This window comes from Pinus tabuliformis, chromosome 5_1 (assembly GCF_031772625.1).
Source record: "Pinus tabuliformis cultivar Carrire ecotype Pingquan chromosome 5_1, CPIR1, whole genome shotgun sequence".
NCBI lineage: Eukaryota > Viridiplantae > Streptophyta > Pinopsida > Pinales > Pinaceae > Pinus > Pinus tabuliformis.
Genome location: NC_142305.1, coordinates 125,314,875 through 125,328,983, shown reverse-complemented (window position 1 = coordinate 125,328,983; position 14,109 = coordinate 125,314,875).

The window sequence follows — 14,109 nt, the reverse complement described above, 5'->3', positions numbered from 1 at the left end:
GCGTTAGTGGCTGGAGTGCCTTAGTGGCAGATTCGAGGGCCTTAATGGCTAGAGTGCCTTAGTGGCAGATTCGAAGGCCTTAGTGGCAGCAGTGGAGCTTTAGTGGGAACAATGGAGCCTCAGTGCTTGATTAATTTGAGAGCCCTCGTGGCTGGGTGTGTCATGGAGCCTTAGTGACTGGAGAGAAGATTCCTTTTCTCTCGTACATAATTGGGGCAACACGAAATTTTTCCCTATTTTCCGTGCTGGTTAAAGAAAGGAGAAGCACGGAAATCGGGGTTGAAAAATGCATTGATTGACCATAACTTGGACGAATTTCTACCAATGCAGGAAAAAAGTGCAGACCCAATACTGTCAACCCACACTGGTGCAATAGATCGTGTTTTTAGATCAGATCGTGTGGATCTATTATGGATCGAGCGTGGTGGATCAGGTTCTAGATTATTTCTGTGGATCGATCATTGTGGATCTACTCATATCTGGGTATCTGTAGATCGTGGATGTGTATATCCCGTTGATCGGTTGGGAGATCACTGTTGAGACCCTATTGAGGATTAGATCAGAAGCTGAGTCTAGGAAGTACCCTCAAATATTGCCCTCTTTGGTATGTTTTCTTGTTTTTTTTATATCGCCTCTATAATTTTTTACTGTTGGCCAGATTGAATGTTAGAGATTGAGGATCTTGAGGCAGATAATAGATTTATCTAGTCACAATGAATAATCATATGGCGAAAGCGTACTTGAATGGGAGCAATAAGCTTGATGGGTCGAATGATTCAAATTGGAAATTCAAATTGTAGATACTGCTTGAGGGGCAAAGTTCATGGGAGATTGCAAATGGGGATGAAGTGAAGCTGACTATAGCTAGAGGTGGAACAACTACAACAATTTAGAATTGGGAGAAGAGGGAGAATAAAGTGAAAGTGTTGTTGAAATTATGAGTGAAAGACTACATCACCCCTCACATTAGAGAGTGTAAATCTGCAAATGGTATTTGGGTGACTCTCAGGGATCTGTATGAGATAAGGAATACAAATCACTTATTGTTTCTGAAGAGTAAGATTCTCTCCATCAGAATGGAGGAGAAAGAATCAGTTGTCACATTCATCTCTCGGATGAAAGAATTGAGAGACAAGTTGGGTGATATAGGGGAGAAAGTGTCGAACATTGATCTTGTCACAATTACCATGAATGGTATGACTGATGATTATTAGATGTTTATTATAAGGCTGAATGAGAGGGAGAAATCCCCCACTTTCGAAGAATTGACAGGGATCTTGATGCAAGAAGAAGAGAGGTGGATCAATTTGAAGCCTCAGAATGCAGATCTCACATTGATGGCGAAGAAAAGTCCCTTTAGAGGGAAACCAAGAGTAGGACAGAAATTCGGTGGTACACCGCAGAGAAAGCCACTTAAAGGTATGTCTTCAACTAGAATTGATTCAAGAATCAAGTTTTTTTACTATGGTAAATCTAGTCACATTTCTAAACATTGTTATAAAAAGAAGGGTGATGAAGCTAGATGTAGACAGAAGAAACATACAGGGCACTTTGTCGATGAAGATCAGAATCATGAAATAAAATTGTTTGTGTCAAATTATGCTCTTTCTGCTGAGATTGATGAGGCTGAAACCTGCTTTGTGGATTCTGGAGCATTCACTCACATGATAGGTAATAAGCACTTGTTTAAAAGTTTTAAAGAAATAGGCAGTGGTGCTAATATATACCTTGGTGATGACATATCCTACTAGATCAAAGGGTATGGATACGTTCCTATGATATTACCTCATGGAAATATCAAATGCATCCAGAATGTGATGTATGTACCGAGCATTAAAAAGAATTTGATCTTTGCCTCTATGATTGTAGATCAGAACTTGAAGGTAGATTTTTTAAAAACCTATTGTGTCATAACGGATTTGTCGGATAAAAAAAAATCGGTTGCATCTGGATATACGAGTTGTAAGCTTGTACAAGTTGAATTTTACAAGCGTGTCACACCAAGCTTTGACTTCAACAACGATGACAGTAGAGAATCTTTGGCATCAAAGGTTCAGACACATCTATCTTCCTGACTTATTTCTTCTACAAAAACAAGGTATGATTAATGGACTCCCTATTTTAAAAAATGTACACATGTTGATTGTGAAGGTTGTGCACTGGGAAAGATGCATAGGGATGAATTTCCCTCAAGTTTAAATAGAAGAAAGAGATATATCCTTGAACTTGTGCACTCTGATATATGTGGACCGATGTAGACAAGGTCATTAGGAGGAGCTTATTATTTTTTATTATTTGTTGATGATTGCACAAGATATACCTAGGTATATTTTCTCAGCAAGAAAAGTCATACATTTGAATATTTTAAAGAATTTAGAAGTATGATTGAAAAACAGACAGGGAAGGTCATCAAAATTCTCCGCTCAGATCAAGGGGGAGAATACAAGTTGGGAAACTTTATCAAATATTGCAGGGACCATGGAATAATTCAGCAGTTTATAGTACCCCACACTCCACAGTAGAAAAGGGTTGCAGATAGGAAGAACAAAACTCTGGTGGAGTGTTCATGCAACATTTTGAAAGGTAAACCTATCTAATGGTTTTTGGGAAGAAGTTATTAATATCGTAGTCTATTTAACGAATAGGAGTCCAACAAAGAGACTTGATCTTAAGACTCCATTTGAGGATTTATATGGTTTTAAGCCTAAAATTTATCATTTAAGAGTATTTGGTTCAAAGTCTTTTGCACATATTCCTAAGGAGGATAGGAAGAAATTGGATGCTAAGGCCATAAAATGCATATTTCTAGGGCATTATTATGAGCTTAAAGTATACAAAGTATTTAATCCATCTACTCACATGGTGTTTGCGAGTAGATATGTGTTACAACGGACAAATCCCTCTTGTAGACAAGAGCGCTCTCCCTAGGTCCTTGATAGAAACTAGAAACAAGCAAACAATTGAACTAAGGCTTTCCCTAAGTTGGACTTTCTTGAATTATAAGTATTAAAGTCAATGGATGAGCCTCTTACCCACTTCATGAAATGCTCGATGAAGATCCTTGGTTGTGACTTGTTGCAGTTCCTCGGTGCTTGATAAGATCTGCAACCATAAACAAGAAAAGGATCAAAAGCATATGTGATATAATAATGCAAAAAAAATTAACCTAATCATCAAGGAGATTAGGAATTCAATTTTACTTAATAAACAAATTAGACAACTGTAAATCATTCATCATTCCAATAAGATAATTCAATGGGGAAAAGTGTTCATTTGTATTAATTAAAGATAAAGAAGAGCCTTACAACATTCGCCTAGATGACGTGAGGTTCCTCCCAAATGCCTTCAATTTCCTCCTTAGATGACAATATTTCCAATCTCAAACTAGCAGAATAAGTTTATCTTCTCTTAGTTCTGACCTCCTCAATCCCTCTACCCTCTAGTCATTTTATAGGCTAAGAGGAAGAAGTTTCAAATCCAAAAGAGGAGGGTGATATACCCCAATTGAGGGATAGGTCTCCTTGAGTAAAGGGATTAAGGTGCATCATCTGAGGGTTATAGCTCGAATAGTCACCACCTAGAAGCTTTCAGTTGGGAAATATTTTACCAACTATGTTTCTGGAATGTATTTTTTATTTTTACTTTCTTTGATTCACCTGTGCGGTCTATAGTGGCAGACATAGAGTAGTTATGCTATGCTCTTAGAGTTAATTCTAGTGAATGTACGAGAATATCTAGGAAAATCAGCATAGGTGATACTTAACAAGGTGAAGCAACTATTTTGCCCAATTTTCCCATCTCTTTCAAGATATTTTTGGTTGTTTGAATTCTAAGTGAGTTCATTCAAACATGTTTACGGATGGTAAAAAGGCCCATAAATTGATCAAGTGTCATGGTGGCAACTTGATGTGTAACATATTTCCCCCTAAAGTGCGAAGTCTGTGAAATAAGTTTGAAAAGATTGAAGCGCTTTATCATACCAAGGATCAGATCAGAGACAATGGTTGGAAACCTCCAGGGAACATCCAAGGATTACAATTAAAATGTATATAAATAATCATCACTGAAGTAGGCATTCCCATACTTAGAGTAAAGATAACTCAATGAATAATTACGTAAAAATAAAAAATCATATAGATAATAGACATAGTATGGGCGCAACCATCTGTTATGAATTTGTCTACATAATCATGAATATAAATCTCCTCGCAACCTGGATTGATGAAACTAGATCCAGGGTCTTGATCTTCATCTCCCGATCCATAGTACGAATCTAACCGTGCGAGCGAATATTTGCAGTCGAACATGGCATAAACCACTTGATTACCAGTCAATGATGTGAACCATTAACAAGCACAAGAGAAACCACCAATAATGACAATGGTCCTCAAGGTACTTCTAGTACGATATATGAAATAAGTGATATGAATTCGAACACTCATAGAATCATTTGATCGAAGGCCAATGATGAGAGCCTCTCGTTGAAGGTGAGAAACTTGCCATTAAGGCATGCAGGCTTCAAGGTACTGAAGGTTTCTAGATTGGCTTCCTATAAATTGACCTGAAGTCGATAGGAAGCGACCCACCGTAGGAAAGCCTATGACATGAAACACAATGTCAATTTTTTTAAAATAGTTTGCAAGGACTGAGTCAGGGATGGTCGACGCGATTGAGGGCTAAAATTTGTAAAGTAACATGAACTGAGGTTGAACTTATCTTAAACACATAATGACATGTCAATTGACTTAGAAACTTTTGACTTAATGATAATACCCAAAACCATGAAGGCTTTCAATGAGGTTTGATTAACTATAAGACAAATGGATTTCTCAATCTGGACAAGAAATGTGAGGGAGTGTCGTGTTCAAGAGCGACATGTTTCCTTTATAATAAAATGTTAAATGGACACCTTTTCCCAATTTTCACCCACCATTGCTAGAAAGTACCTCTTTATTTTTTACAAGCTTATGGAGGACAACATATGCTTGTATTGTAAGCTCATCCTTCGAATGAGTCCATCGAAGTATTCTTAACGAACCCTAAGAAGGAATGGTTCAGTCCTGTTATTCTTAACGAGTCCTATATTGTTTAGCTTTTACAAGTCCAGTAAAGGAGTAACTCGATGTCATTTTCTTTTAAGAGTTTGAAAAAGAAACAAAAAGGAAACTCATTCAGTTCCTTTATTGTAAAATTTTAATGAGCCCAGAGAAAGTAAAGCTCGGTGCTTTTCAATTTTAGGGAGTCAGAAGAAAAACATAAGTAAACTCCATCAGGTTATTTTTTATAGGTTTAGTCTCTCAAGTCCAAAAAAGGATTAAATAATACAAGAGAGAAATCTATTGACCATGTTTGATCAACGTATACCTTTTTCGTGAACAACCTTTCCTTAGTCTGTAAAAGGGGTAAACTTATACTTAGTGGATGGTTTTCATTTAATTTTACGAGTTCGAACAAACAAGTACTCAACAATATTTTCATTTTTTAAGAGTTTGAAAATAGATTAAAAGAGGACTCTATGATTTTCTCTTTTCGTAATTTTTCAAGAGCATGAAAAGTGATAAAAGTCTACTTATGGTCAAAATGATTTATTCTTTCTCTGTAACATGTGATGCAAATTTAAACTCAATAAATTATTATAACTGCTCAAAAATATAAAATTTTCCCTCCTAAAAGGTCTTAATCATAAATAAAATATTTATTTTTAGCTCAAAAACCCTATAAAAGTGGAAAAAGTAAATTATTTCTCACCATTTGCATTTTTGCCATTTGAGAGCACAAAAATGGGCATTTTACCACTAGACTTCCGTGACTGATTCCAAGCTAACCGGTGGACAAAATCACAAATCACTTCCTCCAGGTAGAATATCTCTTGCTAATTAACCTTTTCATTCTTTTAAATTTTAGTTTTAAGCTTTCAATCAATTTTTTAAGGTAAATTTTTTTTAAAAAATTCCTCCCTTGTCCCTGCGCTGATGTTCTTCCATCGGGCTGCTGAGGACGATAAATTTTTACACACAGAAAATCATGCCCTACGGGAATATCCTCCAACAATTCCACGTAGCTATGACCTGTTTGTACAACAGTGGAAGCGCAGGTGCCGAGGGTTTTAAAAAAATAGAATGAAACCCCAAAAATTATGAGATTGACTTTAAAAAAAATTCTAAAATATTTTAAATGGTCATTTCAGGTTTATTAATTTCTAAAAATGGAATGGACGGAAAGAGAACATGAAGCCAATGATTTGGAATCTTTGGAAAATCCAACTACCATGCAGGCTCTGAGAACTTGTGGCCTCCTGAAATACTGGCTCATACCTAGGATGAAAGCTCAGGTAGATTTGATGACATGGATGGTAAGGACCTGGAATGTCCAGGAACAATGTTTCGTGATTGGAGATCATCGTGTTACCATTAACGCTGATGACATCTATTTATTGAATGGGCTTTCTCGTCGGGGAGTCAATATTTCATTATTTGGATAGAGGACAGGAGGAGATACTACATATGGGTACCTATAACGTTTTTCTGGGGGTGCACCACCCAAGGATGGCAGGATTGATATTCAAACATTCGACTCTTTCCCCTGAGGACCATTTATTTCATTATTAGCCATTTTTGTGGCATCTCTGCCCTTCATTTGGCCACACGGGCACAGATACAAACTGCCATGGAATGTTGGGAATCCATAGTGTTAAATTGGTGCAAGGCACTAGTTAAAAACATGAAGGGACAACTGACTAGATGCAAGAATGGGAAACTGAAGAACTTCGGTTATGGAACCATTCTTATTGCTTCTTCCTTAGAGAGGATTCCACTTCTTCGATGAAAGTATATGTTTGCAGATGAGGGAGGTCCCAATCATCCACATATGTTGAGATGGGTTGCACTTATGGCACGTCACGGTGTTATAGACATATTTGGGCACTTCAACCCCAATCTTATATGTTGATAAGCTAGGGCTCTTTAACCCCTTAAAGAGTTGTTTCATACCCTAAAAGAACATGGTCATCTGATTACATCATTCCCCAAAAGTTCCACCTGAAAAACCATCCAGAAATGGCCTAAACTGAACCATACTGACTGATACACTGGCTAGGTGCGATGCACACTGAGTGATACACTACTCAGTTGCGATGCATACTGTTTGGGCCTTCTATAGGATGTGATGAGCGAGGATGGACAAATGTTCGGGACAGTTTCAAAACTTAGCATCCACTTAGAAAACTGTCTCGGACATTTTTCCATCCTCACTCATCGCATCCTATAAAGGGCCCAAACATTATGCATCACACCTGAGCAGTGTATCACTCAGTATGCATCTCACTTGGCCAATGTAGCAGTCAGTATGGTTCAGTTTAGGCCATTTCTAGATGGTTTTTCAGGTGGAACTTTTGGGGAATGATGTAATTAGATGACCATGTTCTTTTATGGTATGAAACAACTCTTTTAGGGGTTAAAGAACCCTAGTTTATCGACATATAAGATTGGGGTTGAAGTGCCCAAATATGTCTATAACACATGGAGGCGATGGACCAGTAGTGAGGTATACTCCTGAGTTTTTTGATTGGTTGGGCCAATAGATCATTTTGATCGAGGACTTCCCATTTGAAAGGATGGATTATAGGGGTGACCCTGATATCCCACTTCCAGCTGGAGCTCAATGGGGTGACCTGGGTGATAATTTCTCATTTCGACATGTTTTCAATTTTTTATATTTTTTATGTATTTTTGTCTTCAAAGGATAATTATCTGAAATGCATGTGCATATGTGGGCCTAAACCGACCAACAAGGCCGAGGAATTTTGACAGATAAAGAAAGGAGCCTATAGAAGCTGCGATAGCTAATCCAGGTGCAATAGATATTTTGACATAGGTAGAACACAACCTAGAGAGGTTGGTTTTGGATATCCCAGAGACTTGGATGGATGACATCCCTCTCTGATATCAGAGACATGTGGTTGGGGTTCCGGGGCCACTTAGGTGATTACTGTGTTGAGTTGCTCGTGCTATAGTTTGCTATCATGAGCATCATCATGCTTAGTTGCTCTAGTTTCTAGGAACACATTTTAGTTTTGGGTGTCAACATATTCAAAGAATAAAGGCCACGAGGCCTTATGCCCTTCGATGACATTTGTTTTTGTAAACACACTTTTATACAAACATTTGTAATGAAAAGTAATACTTTTCCTTTCAAATTATGTTGATCAATATGTGGATGATTATTTTTTTAATTTACAAATCTCACAGATGTCTATTTAACACATGGTTGGATAATGCATCTATTAATGTGCTTAAATTTCTTGGAATGTGTTGATATTCGATATAATCAAATTGCATTTCCAAGAGACAGACCCATAAAAACATTCTTAGCGTTGAAGGACTTCTTACTGTATAGATATTGTTTAAATGTAATACTACGAGATGTGAATCTAACCTAATTATCAAATTTCTAACACCAAATTTGACAGCATAAGATAATATATCAATGACTGCGATATATTCTGCTATATTTTTCTTTGTTTGACTGAGGCATATTCCATGAATAGAGACTAGCTCATGACTGGGTGAAAAGATAACCTAGGTTGCGGAAGATAAATTATGAGTACTATGACTAGCACCATCAGCATTAGGGTATTTTTGAGGTCTAAAATGGGCCTCCTAAGGAAATTATAAAATAATAGTAGAAATAATAGAATAAGATTAGATTACATCATCAAATTTTAGAGGGAAAAAATACAACTATTTTTTCAACTCGTATTGTCAACTTATCTCCATATGGGTTTACTCAAATTTCAAGTGGAAACACTCGTTGCATGCATAATTTGATTCTTCATCTAAGGCATACCCATGTTGCATACTTTCGATGGACCTTGCTACATGAAAAATGAAAAATACTTGAAAAACACGATTGCAATCACATTTTTTCATGTATTTCTCATTTTTCGTGTAGTATGGTTCATCAAAAGTATGCAACATGGGTGCTCCTTGGATGAGGAATTAAAATTTTCATCCAACAAGTAGTCCGGCTTGAAATTTGAGTAAAAAATTAGGGAGATAAGTTGAAAATTCGAATTGAAAAAGTAGTTTTATTATTTTATTATTTTATAATCTTTGTATTTTTTTATTCCAAAAATGGTGAATTAGCTCCCATGGTTGACATAATCATCTTGAATCCTATTGGTTGTTATAAATTTTATTTTGGTTGTACATTTTTCTTAGGAGGCCCATTAGACCTCAAAAATCCCCTAATGCAAAGCCAATGTAAGTTTGAGGGAATATCAACATTTGCAAATCAAGTGCAAAACATGATAAGAAGGAGAAGTAGTAAGAAATGTAAAAAATATTAACTACCAAACACACCTAAAAATGGTAAATAATGTACAAATCTCCATGAAATTTTTATGCATAATACTTATTTAGGTAAAGACCATTTATGGGCTTTCCTAAAGGAATACCATCATAATCATCCAACTCATAGGCTCCTTTATCTAATGTGTGTTTTATGATGTAAGGGTCATGCCACATGGGCTCGAATTTTCCTGCACCTAACTTGTCATGAGCTTGATCACAAACCAAGACTAGGTCACCTTCTGTATATGAATGAGGATTCATGTTTTAATCAAATTAAGCTTTGAATAGTTTTTTATGATCCTTGCAAGCCAGTGCGACATCACAGTGAGTTTCATCTATACATTTTAAGTGTACAAAATGTTCTTCGTCTGCAGAGGTAGCATGTAGTAATTCAATGGCTAGTTTCATTGATGGGATTTCAAATTCACTGGGTAATACTTCTTCCAAACCATAAACAAGTGCTGAGAAAAGCATAGTATGCTAGTTACCTTTATGCATACAAACTATCCATTTAATGATATTTGTTAAAACCTTATTGACAACTTCGACTTAAGCATTATCTTGTGGATAATAAGGAGTAGAGATATCATGGCGTAAGTCAAGCTGTGATGATAGTTCAATCATTATAAATTTATGAAAATGGCTACCGTGATTCGTAACAATAGCTTGTGGGACACCAAACCGATCAATCACATGATTGAAAATGTAAAGTGTTGTAGTTTCGTCGTCGTCTTTATATGTAGGCATCATGTTGACCCATTTCGTAAAGTAATCAATTGCAGGGATAAAATACCCATGCCCCCCAGCTGAGTGAGGGTTACATATGACGAAAAATATGCCCCATTTTGCAAAAGGACAAACAACTATGATAGGGTGAAGAGGAGTTGGAGGTGTTCACATTTTGCGATTGTAGACTTGGCAAATATTGAATTTTTAGACTGCAGTAATGCAATATTTAAACATTTAATGCCAAAAATAACTAGCATGTAATATCTTTTGTGCAGTAACATATCCTGACATATGACCACCACATGCTCCATAATGGAAATCATTTAATGCTTTTTTGGCCTCTTGGAGAGTCAAACAACGTCGAAATATAGAATCAGTATGGTGACGATAAAGAGTGTCACCAACAATATTATATTGTTGGGATTAGTATCAGATTCGAAGATGATCAATTCTAGATAACTCAAGCCTAAAAGTTTGCGTTTGAAGATATATAATGATATCTCCATACCATGGATCTAACATTCTAATAAGAAAGAGAGATTCATCAACAAAGGAATCTCCTACTACTGTTTCTATATTAGTATGGGGAAAGTCACACAATAATTCGACGAAAACCAAATATTTCTTTTATTTAGATCTTTTGAATTCTAAATCAAATTCTTGCAATATAATTATCAATTTGGAGTATTTTTCCCCTAGCAATTGCTTGATAAGAATGTACATCATAGGGTTGCAATCTGAAATGATAGTCGTTTTTCATAAAAGTATATAGTGATGGAATCGTTGAACAACTTGAATAACCACCAATGATAGCTTCCCCACATGTGCGTATTTAATATCAGTTTTAGTGAGATTTCTACTCAAATAATAATTAGGGGAATTTTGAGGTCTAAAATGGGCATCCTAAGGAAATTATAAAATAATAGTGGAAATAATAAAATAAGATTAGATTACATCATCAAATTTTAGAGGGAAAAAAGGAAAAAACTATTTTTTCAACTCGTATTTTCAACTTAATGCCTTATGGGTTAACTGAAATTTCGAGCGAAAACACTCATTGGATGAGGAACTTAATTTTTCATCCAACGAATACTCTCGCTCTAAATTTGAGTAAACCTTAGGGAGATAAGTTAAAAATACAAGTTGAAAAAATAGTTTTATTATTTTATTATTTTTTAATATGTTTACTTTTTTACTTTTTTACTCCAAAAATGGTGAATCATCCCCCATGTTGGCATTATGATGCATGTGTTGTACTTGATGGCAACCCACTTGTAGTAGAACAAGTATATGGCAACTAGATGAATCTACAGGATAGATCAGAGGTGACAGAATGATGGAACAAAGATGAATCTACAGGTCAGAGGTGACAGAATGATGGAAGAGAATAATGGTAAAAGGTTTGATACAGGGACATTGTTAGTGTGTGTTGTCCTTGATATTTGATGAATGAACTAATTGATAAAAAATGTAAAGAGGATGTGACAAAATGCATGGAAGTTGTGTTTACAAATGTGAAAAAATGTAGGCAAGTTAAGAGAAATCAATTCAGAAGTCATGTATGATGGAAGATCACATTATAACAGGTCAATTCAGAGGTAACAGGACAATGGTACAAAAGAACAGGATGTTGGAACAAAGGACTATAGATCATAATTAAGAAGTTGAAGAAAAAGGATGTTTTCAAGCATGCTAAGTTGTATACGCGGGTTCACTGTAGAAAATGAGCATATACGTATGCACACACTTTCACAAGAGGAAAAGCACGTATGGGATGAAAAATTAAGGAAATTAAGGTGAAATAATAACAAGGGTCAATACCATGGTATTAGCCCTCAATATTGAGCAAAGTAACGGTTATTTGATCCCGTCTAAGAATACCATAGGTTCTAAGTGTTGTTTTGGTCCGAGGTATTGAGAAAGGCTAAAACTATATAAGGAGGAGAAGATCAAAGGGCTAAGAGCACAAGTAATCAATATCTTATGAAGTGTGAGATAAAAATCAATTATGCATGTTATGGGTCTATGATTCTTTGCTTAATATGGTCTAAGTATTCACCTGAGTGTTTAATGACGGATGAGATCTAATGATGGATCATGATCATAATGACTTATCATTATCAGATTTGATAATTAATAGGCTAGATCTGAGTGCTAACAAATGTTTTGTGCTTCAAATGCTATAATATGTGTATATTTGAAGACTGGGATAGTTGTGAAGTTATAGGTTTTTATTTGTAAATTTGTACGCTGGTTCGCCTTGGTGAAGGCGCGTATACATATTGGTTCGACACTTCCAAGTAGCATATACAAAAGAAAATATTGTTGTTTAGAGATTACTGATCCATTTGATCAGTGTTGCTATTTTACCGATGTCTGTCAATGATGTCTTCTTAGATCTGAAAGTAGAACTGAATGCATAAGGAGATTGAGTCTAATTGATTGATTGATTAAGTGAGAAGGGTGATCTTTGATGCTGTCTGTTTAGATATCTATAATTTGACAGTAGATATTCAGATTGTTACTGGTTGGTATAGTTTTGATTCAGAGGTTTTTATGATTTAGTAATTTTGGAGGTATACGCAGGTTTTGTTAAAGGAAGTAGCATATACACGCAGGTTGGCTTCATTGAAGTAGTGTATACATTCTGACACATGATTTTTGAGGTTACAGTTGGTTCTGGTTGTTGATGCAGTGTTCTAGGTTCAGATCTGTGTACTGGTTACAATGATTTGTCTGTTCCAGTTGATTGGTTGAATTTTAATTAAGGTTTGAATGGTCGATTCAGTGTTTGAGAGGTTTAAGTGATTGATTGATTCAGTTATGGTTGATTCAGAGATTGATGGTTGGGCTTCAGTTATATCAGGTATTGATGATTAGGTTCCAATGATTGGCTGATGTAGATGTATTCATTGGATGTATTGCAGTGGTGATTTATTTTGAGCTTCAATGTTACTAATGGGTACAGTGTGAAAATTTGATGAAACGTGGTCTTCATATTGTGTTGTTGTCTACCACGAGTATCCAGTCTGAAAATTTTCCCTCGAGGATACTGAAGGTTGGAGCCTTCAGTGAGGAAGTCGAAGCTTCCTTCTAGTAGTGGCTGGTGATTTGATCAGGGGTTTGGAGCTCCTTTCCAGTAGGAGCTGTAGAATGAGTGAAATTTGTAGCCTTCTGTAGGCCGGCGCCTACGTACTAGTAAATATATTGACTATTACAAGAGCTAGGGGGTTGTAGCTCCCTTCCAGTAGAAGCTAGAGAACGAGAGAAGGTTGAAGCCTTTTGCATGTGGGTGCCTGTGTACTGGTATGAGTCTGCACCAGTAAAAGATTGTAAACAAATTATTCTTTATATTAAAAGAAGACAGAGATAACATCAGCATATGGTTTTTCTCCCGCATTGGGTTTCCACCTTAAATCTTGGTGTTCATGTGTGTTTCTTATGTGTGATGGTTTATTCTGTTATTACTCCACTTGGTTACTGTTTAATGTTTAATAATGTATTGATGCACTGATTAAAGATCAACATATGATGAATTAACTGAATCATAAGTTCACTGGATATACACTGGTTGCCTTAAGAACAGTTGTGTGCACACGCGAGTTCCCTTCACTGAGGTAGCGTATATAAATTTGATTACGGAAATGAAAAAATTATTGATTTGTAAATACTAATTCACCGCCACCCCCTTCTCAGTATCATTTCCAACAATTGGTATCAGAGTCAATCCTTTGGAAAAAGCTTGATCACTTGAAGGAGATCCGTAGAGACAATGGGAAAGAGGCAAAAGAAGAAAGCACCTCAGAAGAAGAAGACATATCAATGGAACTGTGATAGCAGGAGAGACAATTGGCTATTATGTGGAAGAAACTCTTTAGATTTAGAATCACCTCAGAATGAATATGAACAAGAAAAAGAATTGTCAGGTACGAATTTGTTGTCCTCTCGTGATACATTTCTCTGTTCATTTGAAGATAATGAATGTGACAATGAAACAACTGAATTTTCTCTTATGGGTGAAAGAGAAAGA